Raw genomic sequence first — 14479 nt, 5'->3', positions numbered from 1 at the left:
GTGCCTGGCACTGATCCCATTTTTCACCAACGCTGCATTATTCGCCTGATCGGAAAACCTGACAACGGAGTCGGGCAATGGAGAATCCATCTTTTTCTCATAAGGTAATCCACCCATTCCTGGTATCAATTCAGTAAACCTTTTCTGAACTGCTTCCAATGCATTTATATCTTTCCTGAAATAAGGAGACCAATGCTGCACACAGTATTCCAGGCGTAGTTTCACCAACGTCCTGTATAACTGAAGCATAACCTCCCCACTCTTATATTCAGTTCCCCTTGAAATAAACAATAACATTCTATTAGCTTTCTTAATTACTTTCTGATCCTGCCTTTTGTGATTCATGCACTAGGGCACCCAGGTCCACCTACATCTCGTGCTTGGCATTTTCTCACCATTTAGATAACATGCTTCTTTTTTAATCATCCTCACATTTTTCCACATTATACAACATTTGCCAGATCTTTGCCCACTCACGTAGCCTCCTTTTGTCCACTTCACAGCTTACTTTCCTATCTATTTTTGTGTCATCAGCAAATGTAATCACCATATCATTGGCCCCTTCTTCCAAATCATTTATATAAAATTGTAATGATTGAGGCCTCAGCGCGGATCCCTGAGGCATACCACTCATAACATTCTGCCAACCAGAAAATGACTCATGTATGCCCACTCCCTGTTTCCTGTTAGCTAGCCAATCTTCTATGTTACCCCCTACACCATGAGCTTTTATTTTCTGCAGCAACATTTGAGGAGCATCGTATCAAATACCTTCTGAAAATCTAAATACAACCGGTTTCCCTTTATCCACAGGACCTGTTACTTCAAAGTACGCCATTAAATTGATTCAACATGATTTTCCTTTCACCAACCATGTTGACTCTGCCTGAATACCTTGAATTTATCTAAGTGCTCTGTTATAACATCTTTAATTATAGCTTCTCACATTTTTCCTATGACTGATGTTAAGCTAACTGGCCTATAGTTTACTGCTTTCTGTCTCCCTCCTTTTTTGATGAAAGGAGTTACATTAGTTATTTTCCAATCAATTGAAACCTTCCCTGCATCTAGTGAATAGTGGGCGGTTCTCCGGTCCCCCGGCCACGTGTTTCTCAGCGGTGCGCCATTTGCTGCCGGTGGGATTCTCTGCTCCCGCCGCTGTCAATGGGATTTCCTATTGAAGTCACCCCACGCCGCTGGTAAACGCACGACCCATTTTTCACCGACACTCCATTCCTCATCGGAAAACATGATACCGGTGTCGGGCAATAGGATGTAGGAGCAGACGTAGGCCACTTGGCCCATCGAATCTGCTCCTCCATTCAATGAGATCATGGCTGATCTGATAATCCTCAATTCCACCTTGCTGCCTTATCCCCTTGATTCCCTTACTGATTAAAAATCTATCTATCTCAGCCTTAACTATACCCAGCCTCTAAGCCCTCTGCAGTAAAGAATTCCAGAGATTTACTACCCTTTGAGAGAAGAAACTCCTCATCTCCGTCTTAAATAGATGACCTCTTACTTTGAGATTAAGCTCATGTATGCCCACTCCCTGGTTCCTGTTAGCTAGCCAATCTGCTATCCATGTTAATATATCACCCCCTACACCATGAGATTTTATTTTCTGCAGCAACATTTGAGGAGCATCTTATCAAATACCTTCTCAAGATCTAAATACAACCGGTTTCCCTTTATCCACAGGACCTGTTACTTCAAAGAACGCCATTAAATTGATTCACCATGATTTTCCTTTCACAAACCATGTTGACTCTGCCTGAATACCTTGAAGGTAATCAGGCCCTGGACATGCCCACAAGAGGAAACATCCTCTCAGCATTTACCCTGTCAAACCCCTTGAGAATCTTATATGTCTCAATAAGGTTGCCGCTCATTCTTATAAACTCCTATGAGTACAGATCCGATCTACTGAACTTTTCCTGGTAAGAAAATCTCTCCATATCCGGGATCAACCTAGTGAACCTTCTCTGGACAGCCTCCAATGCCAGTATATCTTTCCTTGGATAAGGGGACCAAAACAGTTCACGGTATCCCTGGTGTAATTTAACTAATGCCTTATATAGCTTTAGCAGAACTTCCTTCTTTTTCAGCTCCAATCCTTTTGAAATAAAGGCCAAAACTCCATTTGCCTTCCCAATTGCCTGCTGAACTTGCATGCTAGCTTTTTGTGATTTACGAACGAGAGTCCCAAATCCCTCTGTGCTGTAGTTTTCTGCAGTCTTTCTCTATTTAAATAATATTCAGCTACTTTATTCTTGCTAACAAAGTGCATAACTTTACATTTTCCTGTATTATATTTCACCTTCCAAGTTTTTTTCCCATTCAGTTAACCTGTCTATATCCCTCTGTTAGACTCTTGTGTGTCATCTGTTAGGTAATTTGGACATTCTGAACTCTCCCTCCATGTACCCAAACAGGCGCCGGAATGTGGTAACTAGGGGCTTTTTACAGTAACTTGTTTGCAGTGTTAATGTAAGCATACTTGTGACAATAAAAATTATCATAATTATCCTCACCATTTGCCTTCCCTGGTATTTCTGTGTCATCCGCAAAGTTGGCAGTAGTGCATTTACTTCCCTCGTCCAAGTCATCGATATATATTGTGGATAATTGTAGCCCCAGCACAGATCCTTGAGGCACTCCACTAGTTACAGGTTACCATCTTGAAAAAGCTCCTCTTATCCTAACTCTCTGTCTTCTATCAGTTAGCCAATCCTCCATCCATGCTAATATACTACCCCAACAACAGGGGAGTACTTGTTAAGTAGCCTTTTGTGTGGTATCTTATCGAACGCCTTTTGGAAATCCAAGTGTATTACATCGACTTGTCCCCCTTCATCTTTCCTGCTCATTACCCTCTCAAAGAATTCTAATAAATTTGTCAGGCATGATTTCCTCTTCATAAACCATATTGACACTGTTTGATTATATTGTGCATTTCTAACAGACTTTATAACAGACTCTAACAGTTTCCCAATGACAGAAGCTAAGCTAACTAGTCTATAGTTACTTGCTTTTTGTCTCTCTCCTTTTTTAAATAAAGATGTTACTCCAATCGTCTGGGACTTTTCCAGAATTTAAGGATTCTTGGAAGATTACTACCAACGCATCCATTATCTCTGTAGCTACTTCCTTTAATATCCTGGGTTGCAACCCATCAGGCCCGTGGAGACTTACGGCCTTTAGCCCCATTAGTTTAGGTACTTTTTCCCTGGTGATTGTTGTTGTATTTCATCTCCCCTCACCCCCCACCCCCACCACCACCATCACCATCCCCCACCTCTGCCCTTTGATTATTTATCTTTGAAATGTTATTAATGTCTCCCACTGTCAAAACTGTCGCAAATATTTGTTCAACTCCTCTGTCATTTCTTGGTTCCCCATTATTATTTCCCCAGTCTCATCCTCCAAGGGGCCTATGTTCACTTTGGCCTCTCTGTTCCTTTTTATATGTTCAAGGAAACTCTTGCTTTTTATATTACTTGCCAGTTTATCCTCAGAATTTACCTTCTCCCTCTTTATTATTTTGTTAGTCATCTTTTGTTGATTTTTAAAACTTTCCCAATCCTCTGTCTTACCACTAATATTTGCCGCATTATATGTCTTTTCTTTCTGTTTAATACTATCCTTCACTTCTTTGGTTAACTATGGTTGATTTTTCCTCATCCTCCTTCCGAGAATCCTTCTTCCTCACTGAGATATATTTTTGTTGTGAGTCATGAACTATTTTCAGAAAAGTCAGCCTTTGGTGTTCAACCATCTTTCCTGCTAAACTCCTTTCCCAATAAACTCCAGCCAACTCTGCCCTCATTTATTTCTAATTACCCTTATTTAAGTGTAGCACAGTTGTTTCTGACCCAAGTTTCTCACTCTCAAATTGAATGCTAAATTCTACCATGTTATGATCACTGCTTCTTAGGGGATGTTTTACAATTAGATTGTTTATTAAACCTGCCTCATTACACATTACCAAACTCAAAATACCTTGATGCCTGGTTGGATCCTCAACATACTGTTCTGGGAAACATCCTGAATACACTTGATAAATTCTTCCTCATGGCTACCTCTGGCAATTTGATTTTCCCAATCTACATGAAGATTAAAGTCACAAATGATTAAAAGTACTGCCTTGTTACATGCCTTTATTATCTCCTGATTTACTACCCCCTACAGTATAACTACTGTTTGGGGACTTAGATTAGATTAGATTATCATAGAATTTACAGTGCAGAAGGAGGCCATTCAGCCCATCGAGTCTGCACCAGCTCTTGGAAAGAGCACCCTACCCAAGGTCAACACCTCCACCCTAACCCCTGTTATAACCTGCCTGCTTACCATTGGCTGGGGACTAATGACAATCCCACAATCCTGTAGGAGTATGAGCTTCCCCAATGACGGGGCCGGAGAAATCATTCGCAGACTCCCTGTATAAATAAAGCTGGCCAGTTTGGAACCAGCAGGAAGGAGTAAGCAGCAAGCAAGTTTGCTGCTGTTGTATATATACATATATGTTATTGTAAATAAATGTTATTTCTTTGTATCCTTGAAACTCGTGCTGGATTCTTCGTGGCCCTCACAAAACCCCATAACCCAGTAACCCCACCCAACACTAAGGGCAATTTTGGACACTAAGGGCAATTTATCATGGCCAATCCACCTAACCTGCACATCTTTGGGCTGTGGGAGGAAACCCACGCACACACGGGGAGGACGTGCAGACTCCGCACAGACAGCGGCCCAAGCCGGAATCAAATTTGGGACCCTGGAGCTGTGAAGCAATTGTGCTATCCACAATGCTACCGTGTTGCCATTTGTAGACTACTCTCACCAGTGTCTTCTTTCCCTTGTTATTTCCCTGGTGATTGCAATTTTCTTGAACTCCTCCCTCCATTTCACTTCCACTTCCTGATTTACAGCCATTTCTCGGATGTTACTTGTATCTTCTACAGTGAAGACCAACGCAAAATATCTGTTCAATTAATCTACAATCTCCTTATTTTTCATTAACTTCTCAGAATCACCTTCTTCGTAACCAATGCTGACTTTGTTAACACTTTTCCTTTTAAATATCAATAGAAACTTTTACTATCCATCTTTATATTTCTAGCTGGTGTTGTCTTGTACTCTAATTTTTCCCTCCTTAGTAATTCTTTAGTCATTTTTTGCTGTTTTGTAAATTCTGTCCAATCTTATGACCTGCCACTCAATTTGCACAATTATACGCTTTTTCTTTAAGTTTGATGCTATCTTTAACTTTTTTAATTAACCACAGATGGTGGGTATTCCCCTTGGAATTTTTCTTTCTCACTATTTCTCATTATCTATTCTGTGTATTCTGAAATATCCCTTAAATGTCTGCTACTACAGCTCTACTGATTTATCCCATTGTCTAGAATGCTTAGTCACTTCAGTTAGCTTTGCTTTCATGCCCTCATTATTGCCTTTATTTAAGTTTAAAACACTGTTCTTAGACTCACTCTTCTCTCCCTCAAACTAAATATAAAATTCAATCATGTTATGATCTAGGGGTGCCTTCACTATGAGGTAATTAAATAATCCTATCTTCTTGCACGCTATCAGGTCGAGTACAACCTGCTCCCTGGTTGGCTCCAGAATATGCTGATCTAAGAAAGTATCCCAAAACATTCTGTGAATTTGCCATCTATGTTACCTTTGCTCATCTAATAATTCAAGTCGATATATGGATTAAAATCCCCCATGATAATCGCCGCACCTTTTTAACAAGCCCCATTATTTCTTCTTTGAAACCCGTCCTTCCATGTAATTACTATTATTGGGCCGATATGCCACTTCCGCAAGTGACTTCTTGCCTTTACCATTCCTCATCTCTCCCCAAAACACTTCTACATCATGGTTTCCTGAACTTGGGTCATCCCTCTGTCTTGTGCAAATGTCTTGAATTAACAGAGTCACCCCTCACCTTTTCCAAACTTCTCTTTCCAGAGACTAAAATACCAATTCTCAGACTTGTGAGATAAGTTTCTCCTTTCTCCAAGAGGCATGTGGGAAATTACCTTTGGCACTCTTCATCTAATTCTTAGTGGATCGGGTTCACAGAACAAACTGCCCTAAATTGGAATCAAAAATTAGGACTCTTGCTTAGAAGGATCATAAGGATAGCTATACTAGAAAGTGAAAAAATTCACAAGGACACAGCACAGGGCGACCTTCTGATAAGTGGGTTTTGAAACAGAATAGCTTAACATTAAAAACATGGGATCATCCTGGACAACCTCTGCTATCTTACCCCAGTGGTCAGCCATCATGCATAAGACTATATTACATGTAACCGAGGTATTAAGCCCCAAGAGGCAGCCCAACTGAACCTGATTGTGTCCTTATTTGATGTGCACACACAGCAATGAGGAAGATACAGGTTGAGGATATTCTCTCTATAACCTAATCCTGAGTCCCATATTACACCCAACCCTCATAGTTCCCTTCCCTCCTCACTGTGTAAAGTTTACTAACTTACTACAGACCAGTGAATCTTGCAACCTCCTCTTATATACATCACAATTCCACATTGTTAAATGAATATTTACCATCTTTCATAGTATTTTACCTGCAAAAATTGATTTAACTGTCACTCTTACTAATTGAGCCACACTCTCTGCTTTATCTGTTATTCATAGAATATGTTTGAGTCAATGTCAAGAGAAGATAGTTGCATTCTCTCTAGTCATTGCCTGGTACATGTGTGGCCCAAATGTTACTTGCCAAGTGTCTGCCTACGCCTGAATGTTGTGCAGTTCTCGCTGCATGTAGGCAGAGACGTCTTCAGTATCTGCAGAGTCGCAAGGAATCTGAGGAATCTTTATTAGCTAAAAGAAAGTGATCACAGGTATTTATTTAAGTCACAAATGACTGTTTCCAATATAGTTCTTGCTGGAGCCTTCCTGCACCATATGGAATACTTTTGAGATCAGCCCATGTTACTGAGGAGGCGGAAACGTCAAAAGCTATTAAGTTATCAACACCTTTGATTAAGCTGGCAAAAAATTTGGCAAGACGATATAAAAACACTGCAGGCAACTACTTTATTGATTTCAGAAATAAGAAAAGTACTCTGAACTTTCTTCAGTGATTATTAGGCAAATATTATATAACGAGCCCTTCTGGATGTTGCAGAGTTTCAAGATTTATTTCCTGGAATGAAGAGCCATGTTTGAGTTGTCAGCACTTAGATAGAAGGCCTGCCCAAGTAGTTATTTTAGTAAATATTTAGGTATTTGTTTCAAACCACAATTATAAATTGCAGTGGCTGCACCCTTTTAGTTATTTGGCTGTGTGCAGGGTTTCAGCTGGTTAAACTGAGTATTATTCCCTTGGACAGAAGAGGCTGCGGGGACAGTGGACCACGCATGACACATTTGTTTGTTCACTGTGGAAATGGAGATCAGCTCCATCTCCGTACATTGTGGTGATGAAGAAAATCTCTCCTTCTCTGGTTATCTTATTTCCACTGGTATTTAAAGCAAGGATCAGGGGAAATTTTCCTGAACACCGATTGCCAGTTGCATGTTTCTCAAAACCGGAATCTTTTCAGAATGGGCGTGAGACTAAATTCTTGTTGGGTTGGATTTTGGTCAGGAATAGCTTAGAAAGGGAGTTCCCACTGACTTATGTCACATGAATGTATCCATATTCTGGCCTTGGGTGACTGTCTGTGTGTGTGGAGTTTGCACATTCTCCCTATGTCTGTAGATTACCTCCGGGTGCTCCAGTTTCCTCTCACAGTCCAAAAATGTGCAGATTAGGTGATTGGCAATGGTAAATTGTCCCTTAGTGTCCAAACATTTAGATGGGGTTATGGAGATAGGGAGGCAGAATGAGCCTAGGTAGGGTGCTCTTTCAGAAGGTCGGTGCAGGCTCGATGGGCCGAATAGCCTCCTTCTGCACTGTATGAATTTTATGATTTGGAATTCATATTGTGACTTAGCTGAGCAAACCCTTTTTCTCCTTCAGGATTGTTACCACAGGAAATTTCTAAAGTTCTACTGCAGCATTTTTGATTTTATATCCTTCATATTTTTCATGGGATATGGGTATTACTGGCATTTGTTGCCCATCCCTAATTGTCACAACCATGTGGACTGCTGGGCCAAATCAGAGGGCAGTTAACAGTCAACCTCATTGCTGTGGGTCTGATTCACCTGTAGGCCAGACCAGGTAAAGACAGCAGATTTCCTTCCCTGAAGGACACTCGTGAACTAGATGGAATTTTATGGCAATCAATGATAGCTTCATGGACACCGTTACTGAGACGAGTTTACTGTTCCAGATTTTTATCAACTAATTAAATTAATTAACTAATTAAATTTAAACATCATCATCTGCCATGGTGGGATTTGAACCTCAGTCCCCAGGTGATTGGCCCGGGCATCTGGATTTCCAATCCATTACACCCTAGCCTCCCCGGCTGTGAAATAAGACAGCAAAGAAGAGTGATTGCAGTATTATTCTAGTGATATTGCAGCATTCCTGGGTGCAATTGTCCCAGAAATTGTCGAAGTCCGATTTTGGGTCGGGTAAGCAGCGTTTAAGCCGCTGACAGTAGTGGCAACGTTTTCCGTCATATTGTGCGCACTTAGCAAAAATAAATGAGCAGGCATGAGTTCCACACTGTATCAAGGAGGGCAGCATCTGATTCACCTGTTCAGCTTCACCTCAGAGCTTCAAAGATCCAGGCGTTATATTTAAAGGCCTTCCCTGAACACAGCGAGCACACTTTATAGTTTGCTGGGGAGTCACGGAAGCCAAACCCAGAAAACATTTTGCCCCCAAGTTCGCCAACGTCTCCCTTGAATGCCTGCTGGATGCAGTGGATGCCCGCCGCCACTTGATATGCCCACACTTTGGGCAAAGATCTGCAACCAGGGTCACCAATGCAGCATGGAAGGCAGTGGCAGTGCTGGTCAATGCCAACACCCTGCAGAAGAGGACAGCCATCCAGTACCGCAAGATGATGGATGATCTTCTCCATTCAGCCAAATTAAATCACTCTTCTCATCACTCTCAACTCACAAACTCACAGACCGATCACACATCGGTAGAGATCGTGCTCAATGCCAACTCCAGGGACACCATCACCCACTCTTCCACACATACCTTCAGCTTCCCTGCAGGTCATATCGCATTACTTTGCTGGTCCTACTCACCATCCACACATGCCAGGCATCCTTATCATCTACCCTGGCATGCGTCTTGCTTACACACTCTCCATCTGTTTTCGTGCAGGACAATTTGGCTCACAACAAGAGGGAAAGATCCCATACAGGTGAAGGAATGCCAGAACATGGTCTTCAAGGACTCTGAGGACAGAGCCATTCAGCTGGCTGGAGACGACGTGAGCCATTCCCGTGCTGTTGGTGAGGCAGGCAATGATAAACCAAGTGAGGATCCAGCACTGCAGCATCCATCAGACAGCTATGCTGTGAGTGATCTCTCCTGTTTCTCAGGCCCCTGCCATGCACTAATGACTTCTCCTTTCTTCCTTCCTTTGCTTTCCCTGATATGCATTAATGATCTAGATCTTGGTGTGCAGGGACATTTTCAAAGTTTGCGGAATACAAAAAACTTGGAAGTACTGTAAACTATGAAGAGGACAGTGTAGAACCTCAAAGGAACATAGACAAGTTGGTGGAGTGGGCAGATAGATGCCAGATGAAGTTCAATGTGGAGAAGTGTGAAGTGATGCATTTTGGCAGGAAGGACATGGAGAGACAATGGAAAATAGGGGGTACAATTATTAAAAAGTGCAGGAGCAGAGGGACCGGGATGTTTGTGTGCATAGATTTGTGGAGTCCGAGTCAGATGAGCTTCTGGACCCGGACATGCCTCAGTTGCTGGGGCTCCAAAGGTAAGGTAAGGAAATCAGGAAGGGATGTTTGCTGCAATCCTCAGGTGGCAAGGCTCCAGGGGAGTCCATCTGCCTTCAAACTGAAGTGGATTGTGCTGACAGGCCAACGCACTGAGGTCAAAGCTGGTGGGGTTGTGGCGGCAGTAGAGACCTTGGTCCCAAACGTCTGTCCTGTACTGCAACTGGAGCTGCACTCCATGGCAGAGGCACTTGTTGGCATCCACCGTTGCCAATGCCAGATGGGTGCAGGGCTTCTCAAGCTCACTCCGGCTGCCCCTCTCTCTCAAGGAGGCAGCCGGGGGCCCTCTTGCACTCACAGGGAGGATGATCAGCTGGTGCCGACCCCAGGGGCATCCACCCAGGTGATTCTGGGACTGTCCCACGCATCTGAACGCTCTCTTCCTGTGACCGCTTCAGCTCCAGCTCCTTAGGCTGGGAACGGCAGCACTGCCACACAGCAGCACCCCAAAAGCAGGCCAGAGCACTCCAGGACTCAGCCCTCCAGAGGATGCCCCCACTGCAGGTGGGGACTGCAATGTAGGGTCTATGGGCAGATGCTGCATTTCCATGACAGGAGCCTTATCACAGAGGGTATGTGCACTGCCATTGGTCAGACGGGAGCGCAATGCTCACAGATGCCATGTGATAATAGGCTGTCCTCACTGGATGTCCTCATCACCCTCCATGTATCTAGTGGCAAGGAGCGTGTCCCAAGCTCACCTGCCTCTGTCTGGAACTCAGCATGTCCTCATTGTCAATATCCTTGGCCTTAAGGACCTCCTCTACCTCACCTCCTTCGATGTCCTCCTCATCGGAGGAGGTGTGCCGCTCCTCCCTCTCCTCCTCAGGCAGTTACTCCTCTCATTGTATCACCAGGTTGTGTTGGGCACAGCAGGAGACTTGACTGAGGATTGTATTGCAGGACTCCACCAGACCGGTCCAGGCACCTGAACATCATCTTCAGCATCCCTATGGTCCGCTCCACCAAAGTGAGAGTTGCAGCATGACTCTCATTGTATTTTGTCTCTGCTGCACCAGTGGCCTCTGTACAGCCATCATCAGCCACATCCTACATGGGTAGCCCTTACCCCTGAGGAGCCTACCCTGCAGTGTCCGTGGACCCTGAAAGATGTCAGAGGTCTGAGAGCAGCTGAGAGTACAGAAGCCATGCATATTCCCTGGGAATTGAGCACACTCCTGAAGGATGTGTTTGGTGTGATCGCAGACATGCTGAACATTCAGCGAGTGGAAACCCTTGGGGTTCATATAATTGACAGCTTGATGCCACAGAACTCTGTGTGCCAATGTGGGTGCAATCGATGGCACATGCACCTGTAGAAAACACAAATCTCATTGCTTTTGCTTCCTGGCTTGCCTGATCCCGTTTGAAATGCACAAAGTTGAGAGCCCTCACGAAGATTGTGTCTATGACCTCCTGGATACATTTGTGCGCAGAGGCTTGTGAAATTTCACAGAGATCACCTGTAGATCCCTGGACTGAGCCAGTGGTGTAATAATTAAGCGTCACAATCACCTGCAGTGACAATAGCACTGAATGCCCTCTAAGTACGTGTGGCCCCAAATCTTGCAGCAGGTGGCAAATATGACCAACCAGTTCCCTGGACATGCGCAGCCTTGAACAACATTGTTTCATGGATATCTCCAGGTATGTCAAGCTCCATCTGTAGACCTTGGGTCTAGCGAGGAACCCACAAATGACGGCTCTCTGGGGGTTTATTCTCTGTGTCGGATCAGGCCTGCCACCTCTTCATCTTGATGGTTTTACTGCTGCCTTTGGCGAGCCAAGCACCACTATTTTTTAAAAAACGAATTTCATTAAAAATTGGATCAAAGTAGGTTACAGCAAATAAACACCCCGGGAAACATTCTTCCCAACAATCAGCTAGACAGTCTGTACAGATTTTTCTCCTTTTTCACCCCCCCCCCCTCCCCATCACCCACATCCCACCCCCCTGCGACGAACAGCTCCTCAAACACGGTCACAAACATCCCCCACCTTTTCTCAAACTCCCCCGCTGAGCCCCTTAACTCATACTTTATCTTCTCTAACCACAGGAAGTCATACAGGTCACCCAACCATGCTGCTACCCCCGGTGACGATGCCGACCGCCACTCCAGCAAAATTTGTCTCAGTGCAATCAGAGAGGCGAAGGCCAAGACATCGGCCTTCCTCCTCTCCATGAGCTCCGGCTTCTCTGAAACCCCAAATATCACCACCAAAGGGTCCGGGTCCACTCCCTCCTCCCTGTGCACCATCTTAAACTGTATCAGGCTCATCCTTGCACAAGAGGAGCTCCCGTTTACCCTTTGCAGTGCCTCATGCCATACTCCCCAATTGATCTCCATTCCCAACTCCACTTCCCATTTCTCCTTGATCTTCACCACCCGCTCGCCTCCTTGCTCCCCCAGCCACATATATATATATATACCCAATTCTTCCCTCCCCTTCCACATCCGAGTTTCTGTATGAGTTAAGGGGCTCAGCGGGGGAGTTTGAGAAATGGTGGGGGATGTTTGTGACCGTGTTTGAGGGGCAGCACGGTAGCATGGTGGTTAGCACAATTGCTTCACAGCTCCAGGGTCCCAAGTTCGATTCCCGCTTGGGTCACTGTCTGTGCGGAGTCTGCACGTTCTCCCCGTGTGTGCGTGGGTTTCCTCTGGGTCCTCCGGTTTCCTCCCACAGTCCAAAGATGTGCAGGTTAGGTGGGTTGGCCATGCTAAATTGCCCTTTGTGTCCAAAATTGCCCTTAGTGTTGGGTGGAGTTACTGGGTTCTGGGGATAGGGTGGAGGTGTGCGGTTGGGTAGAGTGCCCTTTCAGAGAGCCAGTGCAAACTCGATGGGCCAAATGGCCTCCTTCTGCACTGTAAATTCTATGAAAAATCCGGAAGCAGCAGTCACTCCAGCAGGGTATATCCCGGCAATCTAGGGAGTCCCTTCCAGACCATTCGTGCAAAGTCCCGAACCTGCAGATACCTGAACTCACTCCCCCTCGGCAGCTCTACCCTCTCCCTTAGCTCCTCCAGACTGACGAACCCTGGCCATAACATTGATGTCCATTCCTTACTTTGCATACTGGTTGAGCAAGACCTCATACAACCCCCAGCCCCACACCACACGACTGAGTGGTAACAGCTTTGCCTACTCTACTGAATCCTGAGCTCTCATCCCAGGTGCAGGCATTGTCCTAACCTTTAGTTCAATGCCTTGCACTCAGCTTGCTCCATGGGAGGCACTTGTCAATGGGCACTTTGGCACAGAGCCGAGTATTAGGAGTGCTTTCCTCGGGCAGTGTGCCATGGTCACCTTTCTAAAGGGATATAGTTTCTTGCCCAGTTGAGCAATGGTACAGCCACAACATAGCAGTCATTGAATTTGGAACTCCGAGTGCCAAGGGTTAAATGCTGAGCAGCAATCAGCAGTACTCACGCACATCACCCGATTATAGAAAGGATATTATTAAACTAGAAAGAGTGCAGAAAAGATTTACTAGGATGCTGCCGGGACATGATGGTTTGAGTTATAAGGAGAGGCTGGATACGGTGGGACTTTATTCCCTGGAGCCTAGGAGGCTTGGGGGTGATATTATAGAGGTCCTTAAAATAATGAGGGGCACAGATAAGGTAGATAATCAACATCTTTTCCCAAAGGTAGGGGAGTCTAAAACTTGACGGCATAGGTTTAAGGTAAGAGGAGACAGATACAAAAGGGTCCATGGGAGGGGCAATGTTTTCACACAGAGGGTGGTGAGTGTCTGGAACGAGCTGCCAGAGGCGGTAGTAGAAGAGGGTACAATTTTGCCTTTTAAAAAGCATTTAGACAGTTATATGGGAAAGCTGGGTATGGAGGGTTATGGGACAAATGTGGGCAATTGGGACTATCTTAGTGGTAAAAACTGGGTGGCATGTACAAGTTGGGCCGAAGGGCCTGTTTTCATGCTGTAAACCTCTATGACTCGATGACATCATTGATGCTTCAGTGGCAAAATTGTGACAAAATTGTAAAATTGTTTGATTCTAAGCATGTCAACCAAGCGCAAGCTAAATGATCTCAGCTGCAATGAGGTATTTATCATTGACATATTTTTCCATTATGCTTGCCCTTACCTACATTGGCATCCCGCTCCACCACCTGTGATTGTGTGGAAACTTCAGTTCCAGTTGACTCCTCATCACCGCCATCCCCTAACCTGCCACCACCACCGCACTGAAGCCCGTGCCCAGGTTTCCCCTTCATTCACTCTCTCCAGCCTTTCAAAGAAGCCCGTGGCGCTGTGCCAGAAGGCAGCCTTGAATACACTGCTGTTCAGACTTGCCTGTGAGATCCCTGCCCCCACTCCATCCTGAAGACACAGAGCTGCTCTGCAAGCACTGCAACAGCTTGAGTGTACTCACTGCCAGGCACATGCCTTTTGAAACCAGTCTTACATCCCACCGTTCTGACAGCACGCTGCCGAGGACGCTTTATTTGATGTGGGGGTATGATTCCGGTGTATGGGCTCGATAATGATCTGCTAATGTTTTATAATGACATTCCCGAGGTTGAATGGCAGAAAA

Source organism: Scyliorhinus torazame, chromosome 21 (genome assembly GCF_047496885.1).
Source record: "Scyliorhinus torazame isolate Kashiwa2021f chromosome 21, sScyTor2.1, whole genome shotgun sequence".
In the NCBI taxonomy this organism is placed as follows: Eukaryota; Metazoa; Chordata; class Chondrichthyes; order Carcharhiniformes; family Scyliorhinidae; genus Scyliorhinus; species Scyliorhinus torazame.
The sequence above is the reverse complement of the archived record's forward strand: the minus strand, read 5'-3'. Positions refer to the sequence as shown.